This window comes from Lissotriton helveticus, chromosome 6 (assembly GCF_964261635.1).
Source record: "Lissotriton helveticus chromosome 6, aLisHel1.1, whole genome shotgun sequence".
NCBI classification, from domain to species: Eukaryota; Metazoa; Chordata; class Amphibia; order Caudata; family Salamandridae; genus Lissotriton; species Lissotriton helveticus.
In genome coordinates, this window is record NC_136067.1 from 1,753,577,866 (window position 1) to 1,753,590,645 (window position 12,780).

The following is a 12,780-nucleotide window of genomic DNA, read 5'->3' on the forward strand; positions in this document are numbered from 1 at the left end:
TCTCCTTTCATTCATTCATTTCACTGTTTCGTTTTTTCTTCCTTTAATTTTCTTCTATTGTATCTTTTTCCTTCACGGCCTTTCTTTTGCTCCTTTCTATATCTATTTATCCTCATTTATTTCTTCTATTTTCATATCCTATCTTTCTCTGCCTTATTTTTCTTTCTTTCTCTCTTACATGTTTTTCTGCACTCTGTCATCCTTCCCTCTCTGTCTCTTTCTCTCCTCTTCTAATTTTCTCTCACATTCTCTATCTCTATTTATTTCTCATTTTTTCTCACTTTTGCTGTCTTAGAGCAAAGGGGCAAAAACTAATCCTCAGGGACCACAAATGTACACTTTTTGCAGGACAGCTCATGTGTCATCAATGCTGTGTGCTGCTTGGAGCAGGAATAGGGTACTCTAGGGGCAGTACCCTACGCCCTCTATCTATCCATCGCCCACCCTCCTTCTATCTATCGCCCTCCCTCTATCTATCCATCGCCCTCCCTCTATCTATCCATCGCCCTCCTTCTATCTATCCATTGCCCTCCCTCTATCCATTGCCCTCCCTCGATCTATCCATCGCCCTCCCTCTATCCATCGCCCTCCCTCTATCTATCGCCCTCCCTCTATCTATCGCCCTCACTCTATCTATCGCCCTCACTCTATCTATCGCCCTCACTCTATCTATCGCCCTCACTCTATCTATCGCCCTCACTCTATCTATCGCATCACCACAGCATAACTCAGCACCACCACAGAATCACTCAGCACCACCACAGAATCACTCAGCACCACCACAGAATCACTCAGCACCACCGCAGAATCACTCAGCACCACCACAGAATCACTCCGGGGCACCACAACATCACTATGCGCTACCACAGCATCACAATGCCACAGCATCACTCGTCGCCACCACAACATCAATCTGTGCAACCATTCAACAACAACTAGTTCAAATATGTTCTCTCAATGTTTCAAGCATTATTACAAATGTCACAAAAAGATGTTAATATTTCACTTCTGTTCTTGGATTTTCATCACAATAAAATACACTGAACATAATCTTCACAAAAGTTATTTACAAAAGTTTAACTTATTGCCATTATGAATCACAATAACTTTCATTTAAGTATTAATTATTTAAAAAATGAAGACATTGTTATTTGTAATATCAATACATTTAAGTCACTTAAATACAACACATATTGCATTACAAATGCTATAGGTGTCACATTCGCGAAAGTTAAAACTATTGGCATTGTGAATGACAAAACTATTAATTTAGCTATTTTCAAAACCAACACATAAATAAAATATTAGTCATTTACAATACCAATAGCTCAAACTTTCCGGATGCGAGACCTATTGCATTGCAAATGCTTGTTGTCGCAATGTTGTCTTTCCAGAAGTCAAAACCTAATGTAGACAGCTGAGCATAAAAGTTTGCAGAATAAATTTGTTTAGTATCGGTCAACATTGTTTTCATGCCTGTCTTATTTACATTTTTGAAATAAAACGTTTCTGGATTTGTAAAATTAACCCTGTGAAGTATGGAAACTTTTCATAGAACGTTTTTGAGCTGCCCTTTGGCGGCGTTGGACAATGTTCCCATTGATTATATGTAAAAACATTCCTAGGGCTTGCAGATTTATGCAAATAATGGTGACCATAATGATTAAAACAATACATTTGTTCATAATCTGATGAACCTTGTAAGTATTCATGTTCAGTAAATTTAGCTGACATCTCTAAATCTGACATCACATTATTAATAGTCTCAAAGTCCCAATCATCAGAAAATGTGCTTGGTGATACAAAGTCACTTAAAGAGATCTTGAACTGGTGCGGAATATTCAGCAGCTCTACCGGGCCATAGATGTCATACTCAGTTCTGTCCCATGCTATACCACCAGGTATAGGAACGGCTGTGATGTTTACGGATGACAGATCTCTTCTTTCACGATGGGAAGATTTATGAGGTTTCAGGACCAAGTTGATTTTCTGGCTTGCTGTGTCCATTGTATTATATTTTCCATCTATCATTTTTCCCAAGCTTAAAACCAGAATGAGCCAGAGCAGGAGGAAAAGTACGCCTAACACAATCCAAAATTCAATCCATGGTGAAAGCAGATATATTTTCTCAAGTTGATGAAAGAGTTCTTTGATTTTTTTCTTTGAAAGTTTTATTTGTTGGCGTATCTTCGGGTTCACTGGGATCCTCAGAAAATGTATCAAAGTTGATGAAATAGCCAGAGGCAGTTCTGTCAATTGTTGGAATTGCATCAGGATTGTTATTAATCTTTGGAGTTGCTTCTTCCATTGTCATATTTGTATAGTCAGAGGCTACATCATTGTAGACAGGTTTTTCTTGACGAACTGTTATGTGGGTCTCAGGAGGCACGAGTTACATGGCTTCGTTGCATAGTCCTTCATTTCTTACTGCAGGTTTATCAAAGGTAATAAGTCTTTCAGTTTGAACCTCTTGGATAGTAGCGAGATTTGGTCTTCTGCTACATCTTGGGAGTCCACTGGGCCTACTACTTATTATTGGCCACATGTAGTGGTTTGACCAGGTCGATGGATACAACTCTGTTCTCCCTTTTACCAGCAAGGGGCGGTAGTACTACAGATCTTGTTCCTTGGATTGCCAAGATAGGTACTGCTTTTCTGTAAGAAGGCCCAAATTCCTTCTTCACCGCGATCTTCTCTCTGACTAGATCCCCAATCTTTGGAACCCAGACAGGTCTTGCTGGGACAGGTGGTTTTTCTTCAGTGGATGTTGGCTTTTGTGTTGCGTTACTTAGACTTCTTCTTGTTTCGTTTAAGTCCTGTAAAACAGCCAAACGATCTTTGACATCAAAGATTTTTTGTTTCACGACTGAAGTTTGACAATCGAGGTCTTCGATTATCATTCTAGTACCAAACAGTAATTCATATGGAGTGATTCCACCCAGAGAATTTCTTGGCAGATTATTAAGACTACGTTGGACACTTATTAGATGTTTGACCCACCCATCACCCGAACCTAATACCTTAGCTGTTATGGATTGCTTTATGTCACGGTTTTTTCTTTCCACTACCGCATTACCCTCAGGATGGAAGGGACTAGAATACCGCAATGCAACGCCCAAGCTAGCCATGGCCTCCTTATAAGCTCGAGAGCTAAACGCAGGACCCTGGTCAGAGTGCAGCGTGCCTATTGCGTATGTGCCGATAAAGACTCGCAAATCCTTCATAACAGTTCTGGTGTCAGCCGAGCACTGGTGCCACATACAAATAAATCTTGACCTACTAGTTGTGGGACCGCATTTGTCCATTATGACGTTTGCGTTTAGATAGTCTAATGCGGTCTAGCAATGGTATCTAAACTGGGCTGGCTACACTGTAGTCAGGTATCTTGTGATCTTCAAAGCTATGATATCTGTAACAGGTATCACAGTTTATTCCGAATTCGTAAACTTGGACACTCATTCATGGCCACCAGTACATCTCTTCTAATTCTATTAGAGATTTTAAGATCCCTTGATGTGTCAGACTCTCTCCCATATGTGCTTCGTGTACCAAAGCACCTCTCTCGCTCCTGTTTAGAATTACTCTGTCCGTCACTCTAGGGATTCGAGCAAAAGGAACGGAGTTTGCATCAATTATATATGTATTACCGAGTGGATAGTTTGGAGGTAACGCTGAGGCTTTTACTGCTAGTAACGTTTCACCGTCTATTACTCTTTTCGAGCGAGCAATTGTAGTTACGGAAGCCGTTTGCACAGCTGCCTTTGCGGCTTCATCAGCCAATAAATTCCCTGCGACGTAAACGCCATCACGTTGATGACTCAGTGTATGAATCACATGAGTCTTTTGTAGTTCTTTTTGCAAAATAACTACTTGTTCCCAAAGTGTTTTATGCTTCATTGTGCCACCTTTTGAACTTTTTAAACCATTTCGAACCCAGTTCTGCAATTGTTTGTTGTAAGATTCAACGCAGAAATACGAATCGCACACTATTAGTGTGGGGAATTCCCGATCTGTATTTTCAAGCGCCATCTTGAAAGCCTGTAGTTCAGCTCGCTGAGCTGTACAGTCTCCGAGTGATTGAGTTTTAGTGACCATAGGTCTAAATTTACCTTCGCGCCAGCGACCTTTAACAATCGCGCACGCAGCACTATAGGCTTGTTTAACCCTAATTGCGGGCTGTGCTGATCCATCTGTATAGATTATACAACCGTAATGTTCTAGAGGCAGAATCTCGGTCGGCAGAGGACATTGGTACTCTTATTGTAGGAATTCTTGTGTTTTTAAGTAGGGGTCAAACACGTATTCAACGTCTGTTGCAGCAAGAGAGTTAACCCAATGTATCCATCTCGCATGTAAAGCTTTTGCATTAGGAATGCTTGCTTTTGTCACTGCCTCTAAGGCAGGTACAGGTGTTACGATCATTATGCGTTTACTCTGCGCTAGAGCTCTCTCCTTTGCTACTGCAGTTTGAACCGCCGTCCGAACTTTCTCTGTAGAAGTGAATTTTACTTCAGCTTGTGTGTACAAGTGCGATTTGTAAGCTATTGGTACCTTTTCACCTTCATTAAAGGTCAGTTATGTGAATCCGCATTTCCCGGGGATGATTCGGATCACAAGGTTGCGCACATTGTCGCGTGTCTCTAATTTTATTTTTGTTAACATGTCTGTTTGCACTGAACGCATAATTTCTGTGTGTGTTTGAGTTCAATTAGTTTGTTTGAAATCAGGTTTAATTAGTTCGTAGAGAGGTTTAACCCTTTCTGCGTAGTTTAGAACATAAGTTCTTCCAAAATTCAGGAAACCTAGAATTGACCAAGTTCTTCAGCGTCTTTGGAGGTTGGAGCAGCGCACATTTCTCTAGGAAGTTGGCTGCCAGGCTTTTGCCTTCACTTGATAACTCGTATCCTAAGAATAGGACGTTGAGGTGGGCAATTCGTGATTTTTAAAATTGAATTTGTACCCTTCAGAAGCGAACCCAAGTATTAAGGTGTTCACTCTTTTCAAGTGTACGTCCAAATCAGCGTCTGTAAGATAGATGTCATCGACATAAGATAATGCCTCATCATCATACATTTGTAGTAACTCTGTTACTCTGGCTGAAAATAACCCTTGACTGTTCTTGAATCCTTGGGGGAGACGGCAAAATTGTCGCTGTGTCCCCATAATTGAGAAAGCGGTCAGATGCCTGCTTTCAGGTGCAATGTTTTGACAGAAAAACCCATTCGAATTGTCTAATGTGGTTTTATATTTTTTCCGCACGATGTTATTCATCAGTGCTGCACTGTGTGCATTTTGTACTGCAAATATTTTGCAACAGGAGTTTAGATGTCTGTAATACAAAACTAGACGATATGAATTGTCTGGCTTGGAGACAGGAAACAAAGGATTGTTCATTGACGAGGTGCATGTTTCAATCACCCCTTGGTATTCAAGTTGATTTAAAATCCCCCTGACTTGTTGTTTAGCTTCTTGCTTGACTGGATACTGCCTCTGTACAGTAGGTTGATTTTTTAACTGGATTTTATGGTGAGGAGAGTTCTCATCCCATCCTGCATGATTTTTATATAATGCTGGAGCCTGGGCCACATCCCATTTTCTGGCATAGGTGTATTTTTTATGAATAGGAATGTGATTTGAGAAGGCTGGTATAATTACTTCCTCGCCATGTGGGCACTCCCTAACAAATTCAGGTGGCCAGTCTTGTTCAGCTAGAAGAATGTCTTAGCCCTTAGAGAGCTTCTCCCAAAAGAATGCTCTTATTTTTCTAGTTATGTCCCCCTCCATCCGGAGTGTTACTTCATATAACTTGTGGGATACACTAACCCTGGTGTCGGCAGTTTAAACCTAAATGCATTTATTCAAGTCCAGTGTCTCCAGATGATCCATCAGGATCCTGCAAACTATGGTGACTTCTGCTGCGCTGTCTAGCATTGTCTGGGCCCACTCCCCGTTCTTGAGTTGTGTCCTCAAGATCCTCGGCATGTCTAATCTTTATGCTTGCTACCTTCTTTTTGGTGAATTGAGTTTTATTATTTTTTGGAACGTGCTGTTCTTCTTTGGACTTCACGCGTTCCTCTTTCTGTTCTGATCGTCCTCTCCTCTTGGATTTCTGCGAGAAAGTCTGAAAGGTACAAGAGGAACGAGTATCAGTATCTTGATATCTATCAGGTTTTCTTAAAGTATCCCTATTTCTAAGGTTATACCTTTTTTCAGAGGGCTCCCATTGGGGAGATCTTCCTCTGGACTGAGAATGTTTCTCTTTAGGAAGTGTCTGTTTAGTATTTTCCCACTTCTTCTTAGGAGTAGTGAGATTATTTTTAATAAACAACTTTTCAGGATTTTCTGTTAATTCGGGTTTTACTGGTTTCCCACCCAAACTATCTCTTCCTAGCTCTTCATATGATTTTTCTATAATTCTTGCAAGCTCATATTGTTGGTCTGTTATATCTTTCTCTTTTAACTTTTGGCGGATTGCCATGGATGCTGCTTCACCTTTAATGTTAGCTAATAATATAGCGGAGACCTGTTTAAAATCTTTCAGTAATTTCATACCCAGATTTAAGGCCCTTTCTGGACCGTATTCATTTTGAATCCGTCTCAGAACATCTGGTATTACCACCATGGACAGTACACCATGTGTTTTTGTGTAGATTGAAGCAAAGACTGTGCCCCAAGTGTCACAGTCCTCCACATGTGGTGCTATCCCCATTGGTAAACAGATTGTCAGAATTCTGTGTTTCTCATGAGGGGTACTATCAGGGAATACTGCTTCAATTGGAGTAATTTTTTGTGCTAACCAAAACGGAATTTGTCCCGTTTGGCAGGCAATTTGCCAATGACTGATTGTATAGTCTGTGGTGTGATTTTGTTTGTGATCCCCTGGTGAGGGGTGTGCTGTGGAATCCTCACAGTAGGTTAGACTGTTAAGTCCGCATGACATATTGAACCGATTGTCTATGTATTTTGATTAACTGTTTCAGTTGAGCTAACAGTTCTCGAGCTGTCATATTTTCTATGTCGGGAAGTGGTGTATAGCTGGCTAGTACCGGCCATGTTGCTCCTGGTCTACCTAGTGGACCGAGCCTGGTAATGTGATTTTCATGTTTTAGAGCGCCTTTAAACCAGAGCTGATGCTCTTGGTAAGTTAATGGAATCTCAATGTCCTCGTAAGGAACATATTCCTCCGGAGGTTCCTCTACCTTGTAGTAGTGAAACTCGTGTGTTCCTCCATCTGCTGGTGGAAAGTGAATCCATGAATAGAATACCTCTGTTTGTCGATAATCATGTGCCTCTATAACAAAGATTACTTTACCACCTCTCGATGATACTCCATTATTTACGAGTTTGTAAGTTATAGGTTTTCTTACATTTACCGGGATGATTATAGCATCCCGGTCATTCTGTAGGAGATTTCTGTCTTCTAAAACTGCTTGAGCTGCAGCTGTACTTAATTCTTTGTCAGTAATCATCATTTTACTGACTGAAGAGTTTGCAGAGCAAGTTTCAAGGAAACATTTGCAGAGCAACTTTCAAGGAAACAAAGATGAGGTGCACAATATTTTGGAACACTATCCTTCAACGTTGAAAACCAAAAACTAATACATAGGATTTTTCGTCCTACTCAGTTTTGGCGGATATTATCCTTTCACCCACTCCAGACGTCTATTGGAGTATTTTACGTGAAAAAGGGGTCTGTGTGAAAAGCACGACTGAGTTATTCTAGTATCTAGCGTTAAATTATCGCCTTACCAAACGCTGGGCGTCATGTAGTGTAGTTCATATATTCCCAATAGGTTCTGCGCATTGGAATAACATATACTATATGTTGGAGCCGGGGCTTCCGGTCCATTTAGGGTAGCATGGTCCTGGGTGGAAAGGCTAAATCTAGAAGGCGACTGTGTCGTGCTTGCATTACACAATCTACAACACCCCAGTGAAAACCCACCACAAATGACACCACACCATCTTTGTTAGTCATAAATTAGTGAGACTTTATCTGATTATATTGAGGCAGTAAAATGAATGTAAGTTTCACTGTAACTAGAATAGGTCTTTCAGCATTTCACTTGGAGAGTTAGTCACACTAATTGAATTTTACAACACACTTCCTTTTGATAATCAGCATTAGGTTTCTGAATACATTCACTTAAGCAAATAACCGGCAATATTCATCATCCATAAATCTATAGGAACATATTAATAAGTACATTTAGCTTAACCGGCTTTTGAGTCAGAATGAGTATATATTTAAATTAAGAATATGTCAAGTTTCTTTTATAAACTCCTCTGAGGCCTTCTAGGAGGCTTATTTCTAAGGGGGAACTTAGAGTCTAGGCCTACTCTTCAATTTCCTTCAGTCACGATATACTGGAGGGTGGAACTTGCTTAGGGCAAGCTTGTGGCACCCCCAATCTCCTTAGTTCATCCCCTTACTTGTAGACTTGTCCCTTGCTGCTCCTCCCTCCTCTGAACCTCCCCTCAGATACCTGTGTGCCCGAATGGCGCCCTCGTTATTCCTTTGGAGGAAGCAAGTTGACTAGGCCTCTCTTCCCCCGTCCGCCCGCTCAGGTTCTTCACCACTTCACCTGAGGTTGGGCGGGGGTAGCAGCTGAGCGGAGATGTGAAGGCCTCCTCCGACGGGCCTCCATGCGCCACTCCCAATCACCAGGGCGCCGGGCGCCCGAGGGCCGCTTCAGCCTCCGCCTCCCCGCGGAGACCCGGCTTGAACTGCGTGAGGCGGCGTGCTCGGCGAGAGGGGCCCGGTAGTTCAGCCGCGCCGCCCAGCGTCTTCCGCGGATCTTCACGTTGCTCCGTCCTTCTCACGCCTCCGCCTGGGATCGCTCGGCTCCTCTCAGCACCCAGGTCAGCGACACAGCAACACTAGTCAGCCCCAGCACCTCGACGCCTCAGAAAGGTCAGAAAGGCGGAGGGGGGGGCCTGGAACACAAAGCGCTGAGACTTCTTGGCAGCCCACGGCTCTGGCACAACAGTAAACCTCAACCCGGCCGAACCAGGCAAGGGCGGAGGTCGAGATCACTCTTCACCTCAGAAATCTTAACCAAAGTCCCCTGTTTCTTGATGCTCTTGGGGTCAACCGCCAAGGGTTGGGGAAGACCGCCCTCACCGGTGGTTGGGTTGAATACGTTTTCTTGACGAATTGACACAGTTCTTCTCACATAGGCAGGGTCAGATCAACAGGGAGGAGGGCAGCACCCATGACTATCTCTCAGCCCCTAGGAACCATCAGAGTAGCCCAAGACACAATCCCCCAGACGCAGTTGTCTTAACTCCAGCCAGCCCAGCAGTGACAAAATGGCCGCCCAGTGTCCACCCTTATATAGCCTGAGCCCTGGTCACTAGAATGGCCTGGAAGGTTCTGGAACCCTTCAATGTTATCCTATGGCCCACAAGCTCTGAGGTAATTCCTGACAGGCATCCATCTTAGGTACTCATTCACCATTTTAAGAAGGCGCACCTGTACCTCAGCACTGAATAGCAGTAGTGGGGCACCCAGAGACCTAAAGCCACACAAAAAAAATAGGACTGATGGACAAAAATAATGGGAGGCAGAAAGGGATCGCGAAAAAAAATTAAGGGAGACCACCCAAAAGGCTGACAGGTCTAACACTATAGTTTAGACGTAGGACTGAAGTCGACTAGGTCTCTATTGTATATATTAGACTTAATTGTGAGTGCCAGCTAGCTCAGAGGTCACTAGAAACTTTCTCGAATTCACAAGAAGGGATTAGTTTCTGACAACCGCATAAACATGACAACTTTGTTTCCCAAGAATAAGAAATCAATCTCTAGAGTCGCGGAAACAATAGACAGCTATTTTACTCAGTCAATCATTCATGCTTCATTTCACCAGAGGTGCTGAGAAAATAGAGACAGGCGTTTTCAATAAAAAGTATTTATTGAACAGTCTTCTTTCTCAAGCATAAGAAATGTACTGCTACAATCGTAATACTGGTAATAAAGTACAGGGTATATAATACGAACAGTATTATAAAGTAGTACTGTAAAAGCATGGTATGGTTTCTAAGCCATAAATTGTCTTAAAACGTATAAAATACATACAGTGATAAAATGATGGCTAAAAGTACTCAACTGGTGCTTCTAAAATACTCCTACCCCGGTGTACCTGACCTAAGCCTATCACAGGGGAAGAAATAAGTGAGGAGTAGTTTAAGTTTAGTATTTTCTGCCGAGAATCTAATCAAGAATTCTCTAAGGGTCTAATCAGCTCCGTACCTTGGTTGAGAATGAAGGAGGTCTTGTATCTCTCTCTCAGGACTCGATTTCCCAGCAACCCGCAAGGGTAGCCTGGAAACACTGGAGCTGTATTTCTCGGCAGGAGAAAAGACAGAGTCTCTCAGTGCGTCAGCTGGAGGGTCGGCTTCCTTCGGCACTTGCTGCTGCAGGGCATAGGGCAAGTAGTTAGTCGATCTGCTCCAAACCACCGTGTGTTTGTCTGGGCAAATCTAGGCATATTTATACTTTGAAGGTGCCGAGTTTGACGTGTGATTGGACTTAATAAAGTCATAAAAGACTCAGTTCCTCGAAAACTCCATGATTTCCTAGATAAATTAGTATTCAGGCAAGGGGATGTCCCTAGCTGCTGAAGGTGGGTTTTTCTAAGAAATCATTGTTGATTCTTGGAACGTAGTGGAAGTAGCCATGCCGTATTTGGGCTGCATAGGCTTAGTCTAAATATGGTAATGATTTCTATGCCTATATAAGGATTGGATAATGTATGCCTATATAAGGGCATGAATCGGGAACATTTACTCTAGGGTCCTAGATTCATTTACAACACAACCACAAAATAACCAGGAAGGTCTCACTATTCAAAGGGACAAAATGACTAAGTAGCTGTCAACCATGAAAATGTTCTCTAAACATTGGCTAAAAATACCTGGTCAACTGGCTTTGAAACTTGTCAGATTTAACAATGCGTCCTTACCTTGAAGTCTGCACTGTTCGATTCGTAGAGAAGTTATGGACCAACTTCCTAATACCCTACCTTTTAACCGGAGTGTGACTTAGAACAAAAGAATGACGCAGTAGGGTTCAAGGAGGAAGGCTTAGGAATTCGATGCTTTAATGGTCTTAGTTGTTGACCTGCGAGGCAACAAGAAGTCACTATTACATCTTTTGCCAAATAACCTATACATTTGGTTATTAATCTACGAAACGTTATCATATGTAGTATCTTGGGTGTACATGTCCTGCCTGCGATCAACTGCTCTTTTACTAGCGTCCGTTGTTGCGGAGGTGCGGCTGTTAGTTCTTCTGTCAGTAGTCTTCTGGGAATGTCTCGAACAGTGGTGGTTAGATTATACCTTCTCTTGTTTTGTTGTAGTTACACAATCATTGAGGTGTTTCACAAAGCTCAATTCCTGTCCTTCTCACAAGTGTATTATTTGTAAACCCTACTTTTACATGTGTATCATATTTATACTCACAGAGATGCCAAGTCCCCACAAGGCAGATTTGTTGATGAAAGCTTCTCAGTAGTTTTCTATAAATAAAGTATATAAACAATGTCTTTTGCTAAATAATATCACAAGTCTATTGAAATTCTCATCCAAACTTATGAGAATATTAACTGTGGTTAAATTCAAGAACACTTCTATCGTCATGGTCTTTGTTGCACCACAAAGTTCTGTGAAAGATTCCAAAAATTGTTAGTGTGAAAGTGTACTTACTTGCATTGAGTACCACAAAGTCTTTACAGACGGAGGCCGGAGCGTCTTGGAAACAGGTAAGAGTCCTTGGTTTCATGAGTGGAAGGCTAAGCAACTTCCAGAACTCTGGTTTGCATTATATACTTATGCCACACCCAAGATGGATGCCACCATGTCACAACTTCTTACCATGACATCACGCATGCGCAATAACGTGTGCCCTGTGCAGGACAGGAGTCAGCAGGAATCTGGTAAGCACAGACTTGTACAAATGAGCGCTTTACACAATACTCAAATAAACCAAGCGTTTGTTCTAGGAACAAACACTTGATTGTACATAGCTCTTAGTCATATGAAACGCTATTTGTAGGTCATGGTTTGTCTTATCCCACATGTGTACATGGGCATATTGACATCAAGCCTTAAAAGTAATCAGTGAAAACAAACATCAGATCCTATATATTACTTACATCTTAGGTTGTGCTTTTTGCACGGGATAGGGGTGGGTTTTTCTGAAAGAAAGATCACTCCCATTATGCATGAAGCAGAACATGCAGAGGAATGTAGTGCATCATAGGGGAATCATGCCACTTGTGACTCAATAGTCTCAAGTATGGTATGGTCTCAAGTAAATAGGCTTGACTTGTTCCATTGAAGAAACATTCATGATTTTGACTACATCAAATTACTCATCTTTCTATGGACCCAGTTACACATTGTAATGGCTAAAATCTCATTGTACACAGCACAGTTCAACATAGATACAATTTTAAGTACTTAGTAGACAGAACTCCACATCAATAAATCAGAGAAAGTTCAATATTTTTTAAGTAGCCAATCATATGCTATAAGGGTTTGGGATAGTGACATTACTGGCTCAATGATAGTGCTCATCTATGTGAAATACGTTGCGTAAATAGATACATCTAGGTAGGAATTCTGTTATTATGGTGTTTCCTATGATAGTGTGAAAACATCTGTGGATTATAGTCCTTGAAATATTTGTCGTTATAAGGAACAGATTTATGCATAATAGGAAAGGTTTGAGAATTGTTCCTCCAATGATGGCAGCCATGTATCTTGGATGCCG

At 41.8% G+C, this 12,780-nt stretch overlaps 1 protein-coding gene across 10 annotated transcripts in view; it reads right to left on the reverse strand.

Annotated features, from left to right (window-relative positions):
- Window positions 1–12,780, reverse strand: part of GTF2A1L (general transcription factor IIA subunit 1 like) — a 1,231,875-nt gene that overhangs the window by 1,104,683 nt on the left and 114,412 nt on the right. The window contains exon 3 of one of the 10 annotated variants that reach the window (XM_078649638.1): window positions 10,967–11,124. The exons of the other annotated variants lie outside the window; for them this stretch is intronic. The gene's annotated coding sequence lies outside the window, so the exon portion shown is untranslated. The remainder of the gene's footprint in view (window positions 1–10,966; window positions 11,125–12,780) is intronic. 10 annotated transcript variants of the gene reach the window in all.